This window comes from Vipera ursinii, assembly GCF_947247035.1.
Source record: "Vipera ursinii genome assembly, chromosome: 1".
Classification (NCBI taxonomy): Eukaryota; Metazoa; Chordata; class Lepidosauria; order Squamata; family Viperidae; genus Vipera; species Vipera ursinii.
In genome coordinates this window covers 295,739,519-295,755,219 of record NC_139512.1, presented here as the reverse complement: position 1 = coordinate 295,755,219, position 15,701 = coordinate 295,739,519, and the positions used below count along the sequence as shown (strand labels likewise).

Sequence of the window (15,701 nt, the reverse complement as noted above, 5' to 3'; positions counted from 1 at the left end):
ACCATGATTTCCTACTTAACATAGAGATGGATCTGAATCTTAAGCAGACTACAGAGTCTTTTCCTATATACAAAAGCCTTTTCCTTGTTTTCATCTTGCTAAACCACACACTCTGCATAATGTGCTTGTTAAACAAGCAAGGGGAGAGGCCAGGATATATTTACTTTTCGAGATTTGCAGAGTATTAACAGTATCTTCACAGAGTCACTGAAAGACTATTTGCCTTCTGTTTTTCTTTTCTCACTGTTTCTCTAGCGCCAAACTATGGCTGTATGTGATGGCACCGAGCCCTAGCTTCAGAACCAGAATTCTTAGGGTTTAGCCCTGCAACTAACGAAGGGTTCACTGTCTATGTGCAAAGTGTTATATCTTCACTACTATAAAGAAGATGGATTTTCAGGAAAATCTTTAAAAGTAGGATGCAAAAGCTAACCACTTCTCTAAAAAGCAAGGCTCAGTCAGAACGTGCTAACATAACACATCCACTACAGTGTATTCTTGCTTGATTACTATAATTAGTTAATTTCTCACAAACCCATACTACAAGTTGGTGATTCTAACATTATCTGACAAATCCACAACAGAAGAAATGAAGCTATAATTTTATTCTATAGTCTTCACGAGTGTTCCAGGTGAAGAGGAATACAGAAAAAAAAGCTAAACAGAATCAGGAGTATAGTTAATTTTAGATTCAGGTGTGCATTTGTATGTTTATGTTGCCATATATACTGTGACATAAATATATGTCACAAAATGAATGAAATTAGGTCTGCTGTTTTTGAAGAGCTCATCTGCTCGTTCATTCTTTATCTTGGTGGCCATGAATTTCTATTCCAACATCTTATTCTGTTGGCTTCTCTTAACAATGTTTCTACTGAATCTCTTAGATGATCCATACAAGTTATTCTTTAAGCAGAAACTATGCTATGGCCCAAAGAAACGTCAGACCAAATTGTTCCAAGTCACAGAACAAACAGCTTCTAAACTACACCAGTGTTCAGGATTAACTAACATAATAAATGTAGTTACTAATACTAGCAAATATGTTAAGGAACTACAAAGTCCTCCTTTGTTATTACCTATGGAAGTGCTCTTTAGATTTCAGGTTACATCAGTCAGCTGTGGGCATAGTTAAATTTGTCTAAACATTTGCCCAAAAAATTACTTTTGCCATGTTGTTTGATAGTTTAATATTAATATTTTGAGGATAAATGTTATCTCATTTGCAAAATCCACAAAAGCTTCCAATTAAAGGAAATAATTGTCAAATTCTTGACATTCATTCATTACTGCCAAATTAATCAGTGATAGAAATACCTTTCCATTTTATAAAATATTTTAAAAATTGGGCTGTTTCTAAGGGGTAGCAAAGTAATATTTTTGCAATATATTTATTGATAACCAACTGGGGGGGATAATAGGTGTACATGTGTTTGTGTTTTTTTAATTTACTTTTAAAATGTTTTGTTGGTTCCTGTGGAATTTTTTTCTTGGAGCTTTGTATTTTAACTTTTTTTGAATAAAATAAATATTGAGAAAAAATGATATAGGTACTGTGGATCCCTCCCTCTCCTGAAACATTTAATTCATACTAATAATGAAAAAGAAAGAGTATTGAACAAACTGACCAACTCAGCCTAGTGTTGCAGGAAAACCTGGTACAAGAATCTGGAACTAAGGTTTGCACTCAACTTATAATCTGGTCACTTAGTGGTAGTTCAAAGTTACAGTGGACCCACAAAAGGTACTTAATGACACATTCGTGAAGTTATGATGGCTGCACAAACACACCCCTGTAGTCACACAATTGCAATTTGGGCACTTAGTAACTGGCTCACTTTTATGGCCATTTGCAACATCCTGAGATTTACGATGTTTTTTTTGTCAGTTTTCAGCTTTTATTTCTGGTTTCCAGGGGGAAAACAAAATACCCATTAGGTAAAACTGATTTGCTTAATGATCATGGCATTTGTTTAACAGCTATCCCCCACGCACAAAATTTGGAAAATCGGGTCACATGATCCTCGACTTACAACCACAGTGACTTTTGTCTGTAATTCCAGGCTCAATTATATAGCAGTACATCAAGGACTACCTGTCAAGATCTTCCTTGAGAAACAGCAGTGAAGGTTTTTCTGGAAATAAAAAGAAAATCCAAAGCACAAGCCAATCACTGAACAGGTATTTCTGCTAATTCTGTATCTTTTAGTGTGACCAGTTTCATGACTCCTTCAGATATCTCGATGAAGGAAGAGGGTGGAGAGAGCACAGATGATGGTGTGAAAGATAGAAGGTCCATTACCATGGCAATGAACAGATAAACGTAGTTTAGGTCCATACAAAGAAAGAGAAAGAAAACCACCTAAGAGAGACGCCTCCTTAATTCACATGAAGATAAAAGAGGAAGGAGGAGAAGCACATTGAGTCTTGCAAGTTTCTCTTACTACGTACCTATACCCATTCTAATTAGTTTTAGGCTACACAGTGTCAGTTTCTTGATCTGGTTTATCTTGTAGGGCTGAGAGAGGGAAAATCAAATGATGGTAGTGCAGCCTTTGCAGACAATCCCCTGCTTCTAAAAAACATTAGTTTTTAGCATGGAATCCAGATTGGAACCAGTCCCCTCCAACTCCTCATGCCTTGAAAATCAAATCTCTGACTCGTGAAAGTATTGCTGCTCCTTGGCAGAGGACCAATGAATAGAATGAGATGGCGCTCAAGACTTTATTTCTTGACTCTCTGGGAACACTGGGCAAAATGATTATGAAAACCTATCTAGAAGTCTGCCTTAGTTATCAATCAAATAACCTTCACTTGTGTCTTGATTATGCTCCATGCCTAGTCACTACTAATAGCCCTGAGCTATTCTATTGCTACTAGACTCCTGCTGAGGTATCTCATGTCATTGATCCTGCCTTGCTAGATTACATTACCTCTTGCATATCTTACCTAGTATGATGATGATAAAACCATCACTTAACATTTGATTTGGCAGGAGACAGGATGTATGTATACATATATGCTACCTTATTGCTGCTTTAAGGAAACCAAGCCAGAAAAAGAGGCTTTGAGTCTATATATATAGAGAGAAATTCTAGCACTTTTATTTTAAGAAGTCTCTTTCGAGCCAAGTCATTCAGAGAAGAAAAAGATTATTAATAAAAACCTAAATAAGCAATTCCATCAACATCTTCTGGATGACATCTGTGTGACTCACTAAGCCATCTGTAGGAACTCTGTACGGCATGTTTTGCAAACCTTCCACAGTGATTAAGCCGAGATCCAGCCACACTTCTTGGGGAAATCAGAATACTTCATTTTACCCAAATGTGTAAGTTTTCTTCAGCTGTAAATCAACTTTAATAAAATCTGTTGATCTGAAAAGGTGCCACCTGACTCCTCCTGGTAACACTCAACTACATCTCTTCTCCCAAAGTCCAGAAGGCTCTCGCTGCTTGCCACCTTCCTATGTCAGAGGGTGGTAATGTCTAGAAAAGAACCTCTGAAAATGAAGTATGCAGGTGGCTTTGTGTGGGAATAAGCAGCTCTTCAGATGTCCCAAACCATGTGCGTACCAGGAATGAAGAGGAAGCTAAAGATGAAAAGTTATGCTTGCTTGGCAGAATGAGGGAAGACAGAAGAACAAAGGCTGAGGTTTGTGATGCCAACGTAACCTGTTTCAGAGGAAGAAAAAAAGCATTCCAGAGGTGGAATGGCAGGTTTTTTTTTCTGCTTGTGAGCCCCAGGAGTTAAGCTTGGTGGCACAGTGATAAGAAGAACAAGGAACCCTGGTTTCTTCCTAAGCTTTTAGTAATGCCAGCACAAAGCAATAAACAATCTGGAAAAGGAAAACTACAAAGAGGAAGGATCAAAAAGTTGAAGAGAAAGGCTGACTTCTCCCAAATTTCAGAGTCCTTAATCTTGGGGAGGTGTCTTTTCTTTTTCCTAAAACATAACATGTAAACTGGGGTCCTGAGGATGTAGCAAAGTACATTTTCCAGCAAATCCACCCACCCACCCCCCAATATTCTTAAGTGCAGAGATGAGTGCAATGTGTAAAAAAAAAGCAGCTTTACTGTGAAGTTTCAGGGAAGCCTCTAACCTTAATGGGGCCTTTAATGATTTGTGTCATGTTAATGTTTGCTAATGTGTTGATGGTGTGGAGGCTTTCAATCCATAGAAACTTTAGCTGGCTAATCAGTGAGTTCATCTTAATGGCATTAGGAAGTAGGCAAGTAGGATTTGTTTATTTTGCAGTGGTTAAACCAACTGTGGACAAACAGAGACCTTTTCTGAGCTGAAACACAGCTTCTTTTTTATCTCATCTGTCCTTGTAGAACTTTGCTTAATTGACTGTTTCAAATAAAATAAAATAAAATAAATATACCGGGAAATACATGTAAAATACTTATCTTAAAGTACCAACAAAATGAGTTCTTTGGTAAATATTTAAAAACACCTCCACTTAGTTGCAGGAATCCACAAATCTCCTAAGAGCAGAATCTCTCCACCAAATACACAAGAAACAGGAGGCAAAGAGTGACTGGCTTTAACATAATAGCATTACCATAATCTGTTTGTAGCTATTTCAACATATAAATTCAGTTAAATATTACTGCTAATAGATCAATCTAAAATGGCACAATAGAGACTGTCAATAACCAAAGAGATTTATGACCAAACACATGTAAAGCAATGCTTTACCACAAAGCAATACCTACATTTTTATCCAGTTTAAGAATCTAGAAGGAAATAGAGATTTATTTGTTATGGTCCAATCAACAGAGGTTTGCGTGTGTAAGGGACGCGGTGGCTCAGTGGGTTAGGACGATGAGCTTGTCGATCAGAAGGTCGGCACTTTGGCGGGTCGAATCCCGAGTGCCGCGTAACAGAGTGAGCACCTGTTACTCGTCCCAGCTTCTGCCAACCTAGCAGTTCGAAAGCACATAAAAATGCAAGTAGAAAAATAGGGACCACTATGGTGGGAAGGTAACAGCGTTCCGTGCGCCTTTGGCGTCTAGTCATGCCGGCCACATGACCACGGAGACGTCCTCGGACAAGCGCTGGCTCTTCGGCTATGAAACGGAGATGAGCACCGGCCCCTAGAGTTGGAAACGACTAGCACGCATGTGCGGGGGAACCTTTACCTTTACCTTTTACTTGCGTGTGTATGACTGAGTGATAGCAGCTATTAAGAGCCTGAGGAATACCTATTTGGATAATCTGTTACAGGATTACTATAGTTAAAAAGATCACGGACTGCCTGCTTCTCCAGAATCTAGTCTTTATACTTCCCAGTGTTCCATACTCTAAAACTCAATAGATAACTAGCAAAGAAGTGCTGGGTTAAGTGGCTGGCCAGATATGGATAACGGTAGTCTCTGTTTGCGTGGAAGGGTATATTTGGACTAAATTAAATAAAATGCAAGTTCCTAGGGTGCTAGTAAGAAAATTAATAAAATCATGCAAGTTATTGAAGTAAGTACCAAAGCAACATGCTCTCCTAAAAAAATAAATAAATCAAAGTACATTCCTGGACAACAGCTAATTAGGTGTGAGAGAATGAATGTTCAATCCCTAGAGAAATCAACCACTTAAAAAAAGGCATAAAGAAATAATTAAACAGCAATTCCAAACATATTCACCTTGTGGTAATTATTTAAAAATCTCAAGACTTGATTCCAGTCAAGATAGGCGTACGTGAATTCAATATGTGCGTCATATCAAATCCAATCTAAAATCAGCGCTTGCCACCAACAGGCAAATAGTTCATAATAATCATTTTGCTTCACTGAGTAGGCTTCTCTCAATGAGAACCGTATCAATCATAAGGGGGGAGAGATCTAAATGAGAGATATTTTTTTTTCTTCCTGATTGCCCTAATAAGGTCATCATCCTAAAACCAATTTTGAATTAAATTGTACTTAATCCTAATTTTGTATTTTAGAATTCAGTTCAATACCTCTACACTGACCTTAAAATGTACTGCATTAATATAGGCTAACTGAAAAGACAAGAGGTTGGTATTAAAAATGAATCCTGCTGCAATGAAATTTTGTTATTGTAGTTATACCTACAATGGTTGCATCAAGTTCCCAAGTAATTATGGACAATCCACAGCCCAGTCACAAGATGGCGAACAAAGTTTGAAGATGCATGTACAAATATAATGAAGAATGCTTAAAAATGAAATTATACAATGGGGATGAGAGCTTAGCAATTAAATTTTGGGTGCTGTTGTGATATCAATGCAATGCAGTATATGGAATGACTGCCCTCTGCTGGAGAAACCTGTGTGCCTTGGAAGGCATCTCGTTCCAATTTCCTGGTTGATAAATGGTAGACCAGACCTAATCATCCAAGCCGAAACTGACACAGCTGCAGCAGCCCCTAAGCTTTCAAATGCACCAGCATCCAAAGGGGTCATTATGCCCAATTACTTGTGATGGCATGCAAGTGTATGCCCACCATTTTGCCTTCTGCCACCACTCTGAGTTGGTGATATTTTCCACCTAGTAACGTGGCTATCTGGGGGAACTATTAATTGTCTCGGAATTAATAGCATTTGCCCTTCTGCCTCAATAAGCAGAAACAAACTTGTACTGTCTGTAGCTCTGGCTTCAACCCAGCTTTGGAGAAGATTCTCAGCTGTGCACATTCCACACAATTGCACTGCATGGTTCTCTACCTGAGCTGTGTGCGACATCAATAACTAACCTAAACAGGATTTTACAATGGCTCTTTGCTGGAGGTATTATTATTAGGAACCCAATAGCTTTAAGGGTCCAAAATTCTAAATACCAAAACTTGAACAGCTTTGGTACCCCTAATCTCTTAACTTAGGACAAGTAAACAGTCAGCTTGAGCACCAAGAAGTGGCTTATTTTGCTATTTTCTTAGAGTAAAAGGGTCCTCACGTCAAGCTACCAGCTTCTCTTCCAAATCTGTACCCATTGTGTACAGTTGCTTGACTCTACGCCATAGTTTTTAAGAAGAGCTTTAAGTGTGGAAAACCACCAGGTTGGCTCATTAGGAAGAATGAAGCAGCTGCCAATGCAGGGGATGTCATAAGCTGAAGACAGGTGCCTGATTTGGTCTACTACAACTCAATGCCTGTGTTTGGTTAATACATTCAGCCTGATTCCTGAATTCACTATTGTGTGGGATTCATGCAAGAAGTTGCTATATCAACTAAGCATATGAGTTTGACATCCAACACAAAAGAACCTAACCCAAATAAAAACTAACCAATCTTCCCATGCTGTGCAAATGCAGCTGCAAAATATTTGACTGACATTGTTGAGCACTGAGAAAACAACAATGAATATGTTCTTCCATACACATTCTCCTTTCTCAGCTTCTTCCCCTTATTTCCTCATTAACCTATACTCTATATTTTCTTTCTGCTTAATGACTACTTACTGTCCCACATCACTGGCAAATGGTTATTGAGTAACAGCCTCTTTGCCACTGAAATTATCTCCAGATAGGATGCAGAACACCCAAGCGGAGTCAATACCTGTGGCATAAAAACAATTCATTGTATAAGAGCACCGGGAGCCAAAAAATCAGCACTCTGACACATACTATAAAGAATGTTTGTGCATTACTATTTTGTTGACCAAGATCGTGTTCCAACAGGTTGTCATTAAAATAATCCAGAAACCAATCTGATATGATAATACTTCCATCCGTGACATGTGCATTGATATCCATGTAAAACTAGAACAAGATTGCATAACACTAGTAATCAAATACATGCTGTTCGAACATCCATTTTTATGGCTATTTCTCATAATGTTATAGAAAAATAACATCTACTAAAAGGGGTTAGGTTCTTATATATGGAGTCAGCAGTAGTTTTCCCAACTTGTAATAGTCAAGCAAACACACTGCATGATTAATGAAAGACCTTTATGCTGTTGCCACCAAACTGAAGAGTTCAGAGATGCCATGCAAGAAAACAGAGCATCCTGTGAGAAAAGCAGCCAAAGAAGAGAGAGAGAGAGATAAACAAAGACATAAATTATATTTTTCAATTCAGTAATAAAATGGGAGTGTTAAAATGGTATTATTTGTTGTGCTGATAGACTTGATTTTTTTTTAATGCTAACAAGATTACAAGTGCCAAGGACAAAACGTTAATATCAGAGAAAAGCAAACCAGGTAAAAGTTGTATACAAGAAGTTGTAAAGCAAGGCATTATTACTCTCTCAAAGGGATTTCTGTATTGTAATCCTTGGTCTAGAATCTAGATTAAAAACAACAACAATGAAGCAATTTACATAAACTATACTCAAGGCCCCTCCTTTATTCAGAGATACTGAAATGCACCATCTTAGTGAACAAGCTAATTGGATACCCACAGAACTTCTGTGATCATAATTTACAATGCAACAGATCAATATTTAGCAGTTATTTCCAGTCTGATGCTCTTCATATAATTTGGGAACTGCAGTATCATATTTTGCGATTAGATTGGGAAAGACTGTTTTAAGGCATATCTTCAAATTTGGTGTATATATATATTTTCCCATTATTCCTAAAAGTCCACCAGAATATTTAATGGAAATGCAAATCTCCTATTTGTAGTAAAAGCATTTACTTATGGTTTAATATGCAAAAAAAGTAGAAGGAAGTCTAGTGATTTATGATAAGCCACACAAAAGAGCCTTGGTGGAGCAGTGGGCTAATGCCTCCTTAAGTAACACCAGCTGCCTGCAATTAGTGCAGGTTCGCATCCCACCAGGCTCAAGGTTGACTCAGCCTTCCATCCTTCCGAGGTAGGTAAAATGAGGACCCAGATTGTTGGGGGCAATAAGCTGACTTTGTAATAATGCCACTTGGGGTGTGTGTGAAAGCCCTAACAAGCAGGCATATACATAGAATGAAGGCTACTGCTAAGCTTGTAAGCCGCCCTGAGTCTTCGGAGAAGGGCGGGATATAAATGTAATAAAAATAAATAAAAAATAAAAATGGCAACCTTCTCTAGCCTGTGTTGCTTTGTGAAATAAATGACTTATTTCCTGTGGCTTGGTAAGATCAGGGCCAATTTGAAATGTTGTTCTGTTGCTGTGTCCTCTTCATCAGTGAAAGCAACTCTGACCCAATACTTGGTTTCAATACTGGTATGACCAGTTCCCATGTTAATGCTGGAAGCATCCACAGCCTGGCATAAGGAAAGATGCAGCTTTCCTGCCTGGCTTATAGAGATCCTGTAAGTATAGAAATGCAACAAACTGAACCAGTGACTACCTAGCAGAAATGTACCTTGTCTGCTGTATGCCACAGGAAATAAGTCTTTTGGAAATCATCTGGATTTGGGGCCATTTTCATCACATCCTCATCATATTCTGTAATCTAGACTTGATTAGCTCTTTCAGGGACTAGTTGCAAATTGGTGCCCAACATAACAATGATGGGAAAAGAACATATTTCCCACCCAGAAATTCCATTTGGTTTCACCTTATCCTATTAAAGGGCATTCTGATATAAAATATACTACCTTTACAATGCACAGTATTTCCAAAAAGGACTCTGAAGAGTCACTCAATTTCACAGCTCAAGCTACCAAAAAAATAAAAAAAAAAATCAGTGATGCTAAATTGAAGTACTTTTCTTGACCTCATATAGCCAAGCCAAAAGTTCAAAATATTTGGGGGAGTAGAAATCTTTTGTACCACTGATGTCTCTAGAGTAAAATCTTAAAGCATTCAGGGTGTGTTTACTGCTTAGATCTTAGAAACTAATTCAGAACGGCCAAAGTACAGATGAATTAACTGGCAGGAGTCTGATAGGGAAGGAATGATCAGGGCGAGGGCAGCAGGCTTGACCAGAGTCTTAACAAAAGAAAGACCACCTAATTATTAGAAGGCACCAGGCAATCTGATCATCAGAAAATTCAGCCATGTCACCTTTCTGTTGACTGGCTTGCCAGACTGGTAGAGATCCTAGAATTCCTCTATCTACACCCCAGTTAACTGCAACAATGAAACAGGCACATTCTTCCATTTCCCCTTGGCAGCAGGCTACCTTGTGCTATCTTGTGTAGGAAAGCAAAGACAACAACCTCTTTCCTGAAGTGGTGCCTCAAGAGATTTGCATTCTGAACAGGATTCTTTGCAATCTAAATCTTAGTCCAAAGTTGGGCTCTGGAAATCTATCCTCCATTTCCCCAAAGATAAAGGTCTGCGATCGTTGTGTTACTAAAAAAGAGAAAATGTACATAGATGAAACTGGGATCTGTGTTGATGATTGGAGAAATGATGCTTAGTTGTTGAAAGAAAGTTTGTCTCTTCATCTTGATTTCCAAGTTTCATCTTGGACCAGTAGGCTTTCATAGCTAGATGATAGAACACAGTCCTTGACGAATCACTATTCACAATTCTAGTGATAGGGGAATACAGGTTTACAATCTGGGTAAAAGTCACTACAGCATTCATGGAATGGTAGTAGCAAGATTCAGAAACCAGTCTGGACAGTTGCATAAATAATCTTTCCTTGTGGCATTGCTTAAGCTGAAGTCAAGACTGGGGTATCATATGAAAATGCAAAATCCCTTGCAATAATTACATCAAGAAGTAGCACAATGCAGATTCCATTCTGATAATAATCAGCTCAGATCCTATTTAGGATTCCATTTCTTGATGAAAATTCTGGAAAACTAAAGTTGCCTGCCTTAAATGACAGACCTTGAAAATATTTAGGGGGAACAAATGGTTCACCCTTCAGATTTACTGTTGTATAGTTTTACTGCCACAATGAATGTTCTTTGGATGTTATATCACAGGTACCCAAATGAATTTTGTTTCTCTGACTTCTTCAATTAGTGTAATACCTTGTCACTATCATCATTCTCCCCATTCATTGCTATCTTCTGTATAACTTTGGGGTCAGCCTCATTCATGCTTACCATGGACAGCTACCAAAGTAAACAAGTTTGATTCTTCGGAATTTGGCCAGATGACCAGTGGCTGCAATTTCCTTGCTTTTATTTGACCATCTTCTACCAAAGCTAGTAGTGGGGTTTATAAAAGCAGCAACAAAATCCTGAGATTTTGGGGAAAATAATTCAGATGTGGCCCTATAATCATATTTGCATAGAAAAGTATGGCAATGAACACTTTAAATAATTAGTTATTTAAAAAGGAGAGAAAGCCTTTGGCAAAAGCATCAGGTAGGTTATGCTGATACTTGCTGTCAATTAAGAATAAAATATAAATGCGACAACTGTAAATAGTTATTGGAGAGATATCATGAAATTCCTTTACTTGACTTTATTTGTCCTCAAATCTATGCATTTTGGAATGAAGTCTGTTACATGTGAGCATGTCATGTACAACCCGACATATTCTGCTTAACATATTTAGTTGCCAGCATACACAAATACCTGTGGAGGAGAGTTAATCACAGTAAAGCAAAAACTGTAATCTTAATTGCACCTCGAGATTAAGTCCTTCTGAACTCAGTGACAGTTTACTTATAAACAAGTATGCATACAATTATGTTCTAATGGCCCCTTTAAAAAATGTTTAGCTCTGTCTTTTCCAAACAATGCCCTCAAGAGGGATTGGAGGAAAAATTGCAGAAACATGCCTTGTCTTTTTTTTAACTTGATATTTGGGGACAATAAGATGATAATACATATTATCCACTATACTAGGATGTTAGAATGACCAATTATCTAAAGCCAAGGGCAAAAGGTGACCCTCCTGTCTTTGGATTCCAATTTCTCACAATCTCAACCAGTGTAGTCAATGATTAGGAAGCAAAGGAACTACAGTCCCAAAACATTAAAATTCTTTATTCTTTATTTTGTTCACCATAGTAGAAAAAAGATGTTGAGACTTTGGAAAAAATTCAGAGAAAAGCAACTAAGATGACCAAAGGCCTGGAGACTAATACAGGAATTTTCTCCTTAATTCCAGGTTGCTTCTCTCTTTGATCAGTTTCCAACCATTGTTTCTTGTCCTGCCCTCTGTTGTTTTGGAGAATAATTTGACCCCCTCTTCTTTGTGGAAGCCCCTCAAATACTGGAATACTGCTATCATGTCACCCCTATTTCTTCTTTTCTTTAGACTAGCCCAGGGGTAGGCAACCTCGGCTCTTTTATGACTCGTGGACTTCAACTCCCAGAATTCCTGAGCCAGCCATGCTGAGGGGAAAGGGAGTTTCCAAGCTGAGCCATACTGGCTCAGGAATTCTGGGAGTTGAAGTCCACGAGTCATAAAAGAGCCGAGGTTGTCTACCCCTGGACTAGCCAAACCCAGGTCCTGCAGCCGTTCTTCATATGTTTTAGTCTCCAGGTGAAGAGGATGCCTTTCAACATAAGTCAGATTCTGCCACACTCACATTTTCTAAAATATATACTTATTTGTACCATAAGCAATCTTCCAGCTTCTCCCCCAGTCTCTTGTTTCCTCCCCTGAATAGACAAACGCAGTATGCTCTCACCTCTAGATGGTTATTTACCACCACTGACCTTCCAATCCAAACCGTTTTGAATTTGGAGGGGGGCTGTTCCGGAAGCAATGAAAGGAAACGAGTCTTTGTTGTGTACTTCACAAGACTGCGACCTTGAGAAACTGGAATCAGATATTCTGGTCTGGGTAGTAAACACCAAGGACAACACAAACCAGGGTTCCTGTCCTTGCTTGACCTGACATTTAAACACATTCTAATCTTGTTTTGACTCAGCAAAAAGATCCATTCAAAACACAGGTTGGAGAAAAACACACCTAGACTTTACATGCAAAGGTCCATTTCTTTAGTCAACATTAAAATGTTTGATCAGGCTGACTTATCAACAGTTCCTTTGCACCTTACTCTAGAATGGTTATGGGCTCCCTATCAGAAACATGCTACACCTAGCAATGTAATTCTCTCATTTTCTGGCATCCTGCACTGTCCAGAGCAGCATGTCAATTTGTCAGAGTTGGACAGCATACAAGTTGAAAAAAAACGTCACCACTATCAACTGGTATTCAGAGTGCTGTATACAAAGCCAAGCACGGGAGTGGGAATTTTGCTATATTTTCTTGCTAAGGGTCAAGAACAAATCAAAAGTGCTCCTCCTGGCCTTTCCAACTTGGTTTCTTTCCAAACTTCCATCATCCTCACACAGCCTGGACATTATTATTACCAAGAACTATAAGACCCAACAAGACATCGCTCCTAGGATTTGACTATTAGCAAGTAGCAAAGGTCCAAAGCACACACGCAGATACCTTTCTCACTACAGAAATGGCTGGGGAATCCAAGATGACTGCCAGGCTGCGTTCACATTTATCTGCTAATCCCTAAACCTAGGTTACACCAAACAAATACACTACCTTACAGACTAGCTTGTAATTCCAATGCAGGTAAGCGCTCGACTTTAGCACCTCAACTGAGCCCGAAATTTCTGTTGCTGAGTGAGTTTTGCCCCATTTTGTAACCTTTCTTTCCAGAGCTGTTACCTGAATCCCTGCAATTGTTAAAATTAGTAACAGGGTTGTTAAGTAAGTCTGGCTTCCCCGTTGACTTTGCTTGCGAGGTCGCAAAAGGTGATCACACGACACCCTCCCCCAGGCCACTCCAACCGTCCTAAATATGAACCAGCTGCCAAGCGTCTGCATTTTGATCGCGTGACCCGTGGGGATGCTGCAAGGGTTGCAACTGTGAAAAAACCGGTCATAAGTCATTTTTTTTTCAGTAGCGTTCTAACGTCGGTCACTAAACGAACTGCTGCAAGTCGAGGACTACTTGTATACCAACATTCCACAGCTGAATTTCCCCACATCCAATGAACCCAGACGAACCAAGGGCGCAGCCGCAGCGAGAGGCCACCAGCCGCAGGCTTCTGACTTAAGGCGCTCTGCCTCCGGGCTCTTATGCCGAAGCACATGTAAGCGCACTCGGGCCCAACTCTCGCGGCAGATGACTTTCCAGAGCAGGGGTCTTCAAACTTGGCCCTTTTATGACTTGTGGACTTCAATTCCCAGAATTCCTCAGCCAGCAAAGCTGGCTGAGGAATTCTGGGAGTTGAAGTCCACAAGTCATAAAAGGGCCAAGTTTGAAGACCCCTGTTCCAGAGGAACAACGTGTACTAAATGCAAATTGCTAGCAGGAAGGCCACGCCCCGGGAAGTAAGCTCCACCTCGAAACTGGCCCTCACTTCGGGCGAATGAGAGCCACTGCCGGTCGGTGGAAACGGGGCCGCCTCCTCCAGCCGCCCCTGCCATCAGAAAGGAATCGAGCCCATCCGGGGGAGGCGGAAGGATAAAGGCTTTCAAGAGCTCCCGAAGCGGCGAGCTTCCTCGCCTTTCGCTCCCTCCCCTCCCCCGAAGAAAGAAAGAAACGCGATAGTCCCAGACTCGCCCCTTCTGAGCCCGGAAGCAGGGGGTGTGCGCTTCCTTACATGTCAATGTGGCTGCAAGGCTTCCTCTCTCTCTCTCTCGCTGAGCCCCGGCCTTTCCTCGGCTCGCAACTCGCTGCTCGCTTTTTGCTTCGCCGCTCTCTTCCAGGCCCCCGAAAGACTCCCGGCTGCCCGCTACTAGGGACTAGTAGCGGCGGAGGGCGATCACCAGGTCCTAGTGCTCTCTGGAGACTGGCACTCTGAACCATCCTCGGAGGCAGTGCCAGGACGCCGACTAGAGAGCGCGAGAGTTAAATTAAATTTAAATAAATAAATAAATAAAAATAAACAGACAAACTTTTATTGCCTTGGTGGAGCAGTGGGCTAATGCCTCCTTAAGTAACCCCAGCTGCCTGCAATTAGTGCAGGTTCGCATCCCACCAGGCTCAAGGTTGACTCAGCCTTCCATCCTTCCGAGGTAGGTAAAATGAGGACCCAGATTGTTGGGGGCAATTAAGCTGACTTTGTAATAATGCCGCTTGGGGTGTGTGTGAAAGCCCTAATAAGCAGGCATATACATAGAATGAACTGAATGAATGAATGAATAAGCAGGCCTATACACACACATACACCATCCCGTCTTCTTAGCTTCCTATTTGAAACCAGGAGTGAGGAACCTAAGACCCGGCACGTATTTCGGACGACAGTGCCCACAATTGCTTGCTTGCTGCTTATAGTTGCCCTTTAAAAAAAAAGACGATTCTTTATTCTGGCATAAATTAGCATATTAATCCTATTCCTTAGGGTAGCAGAAGATAGTGATTTTTAGCGTTGGTCATTGGCGGCACCAGAATTGAATCTGCAGACACAATCTGTGATATAGCACAAACGAACAGCTTAAAAATTAACGTGCCATGAGCTTTCTAATAAATTAGCCAATAAATTCAAAGTTTTTTTTCCGTAACAAGTATGAGTTCAATCAGTATTTTGGAAATTGACCCTAAGGGGAATGAAAATGCTCTGGATCTAGCAACACATGGTTACATTCTTTATGGCAAATGCTAGGTGAAATGCTAAGCTGTCCCTAAACAAAACTCAAATTTTCCCTGCAAAAGTTGTTGTTTAAAGAGGCCGATTAATATTTTTTTTAAATATTGATTTTGGAGAAGACTTAAGAATACTATGGATAGCTAACAAAACACACAAATGGATCCTTGGGCAAATCAACCCAGAATTCTCCCTTGACATACAAATGACCAGCCTCACATTATTATATTTTGGACATAGTTAAGACTTAGTTCTCTTGAGAAGTTTATAATGCTGAGAAAGAGAGAAAGAAAAAAACCCTGTCCAGCAGCAAAGTCGA

At 39.9% G+C, this 15,701-nt stretch overlaps 1 protein-coding gene across 1 annotated transcript in view; it reads right to left on the bottom strand.

The window, feature by feature from the left end:
• The window catches only part of SLC29A1 (solute carrier family 29 member 1 (Augustine blood group)), a 68,405-nt gene extending 53,809 nt beyond the window's left edge, over positions 1-14,596 (bottom strand). Inside the window, exon 1 of the mRNA XM_083379074.1 lies at positions 14,399-14,596. The gene's annotated coding sequence lies outside the window, so the exon portion shown is untranslated. The remainder of the gene's footprint in view (positions 1-14,398) is intronic.
• Between the last annotated feature and the right edge of the window lie 1,105 nt (positions 14,597-15,701).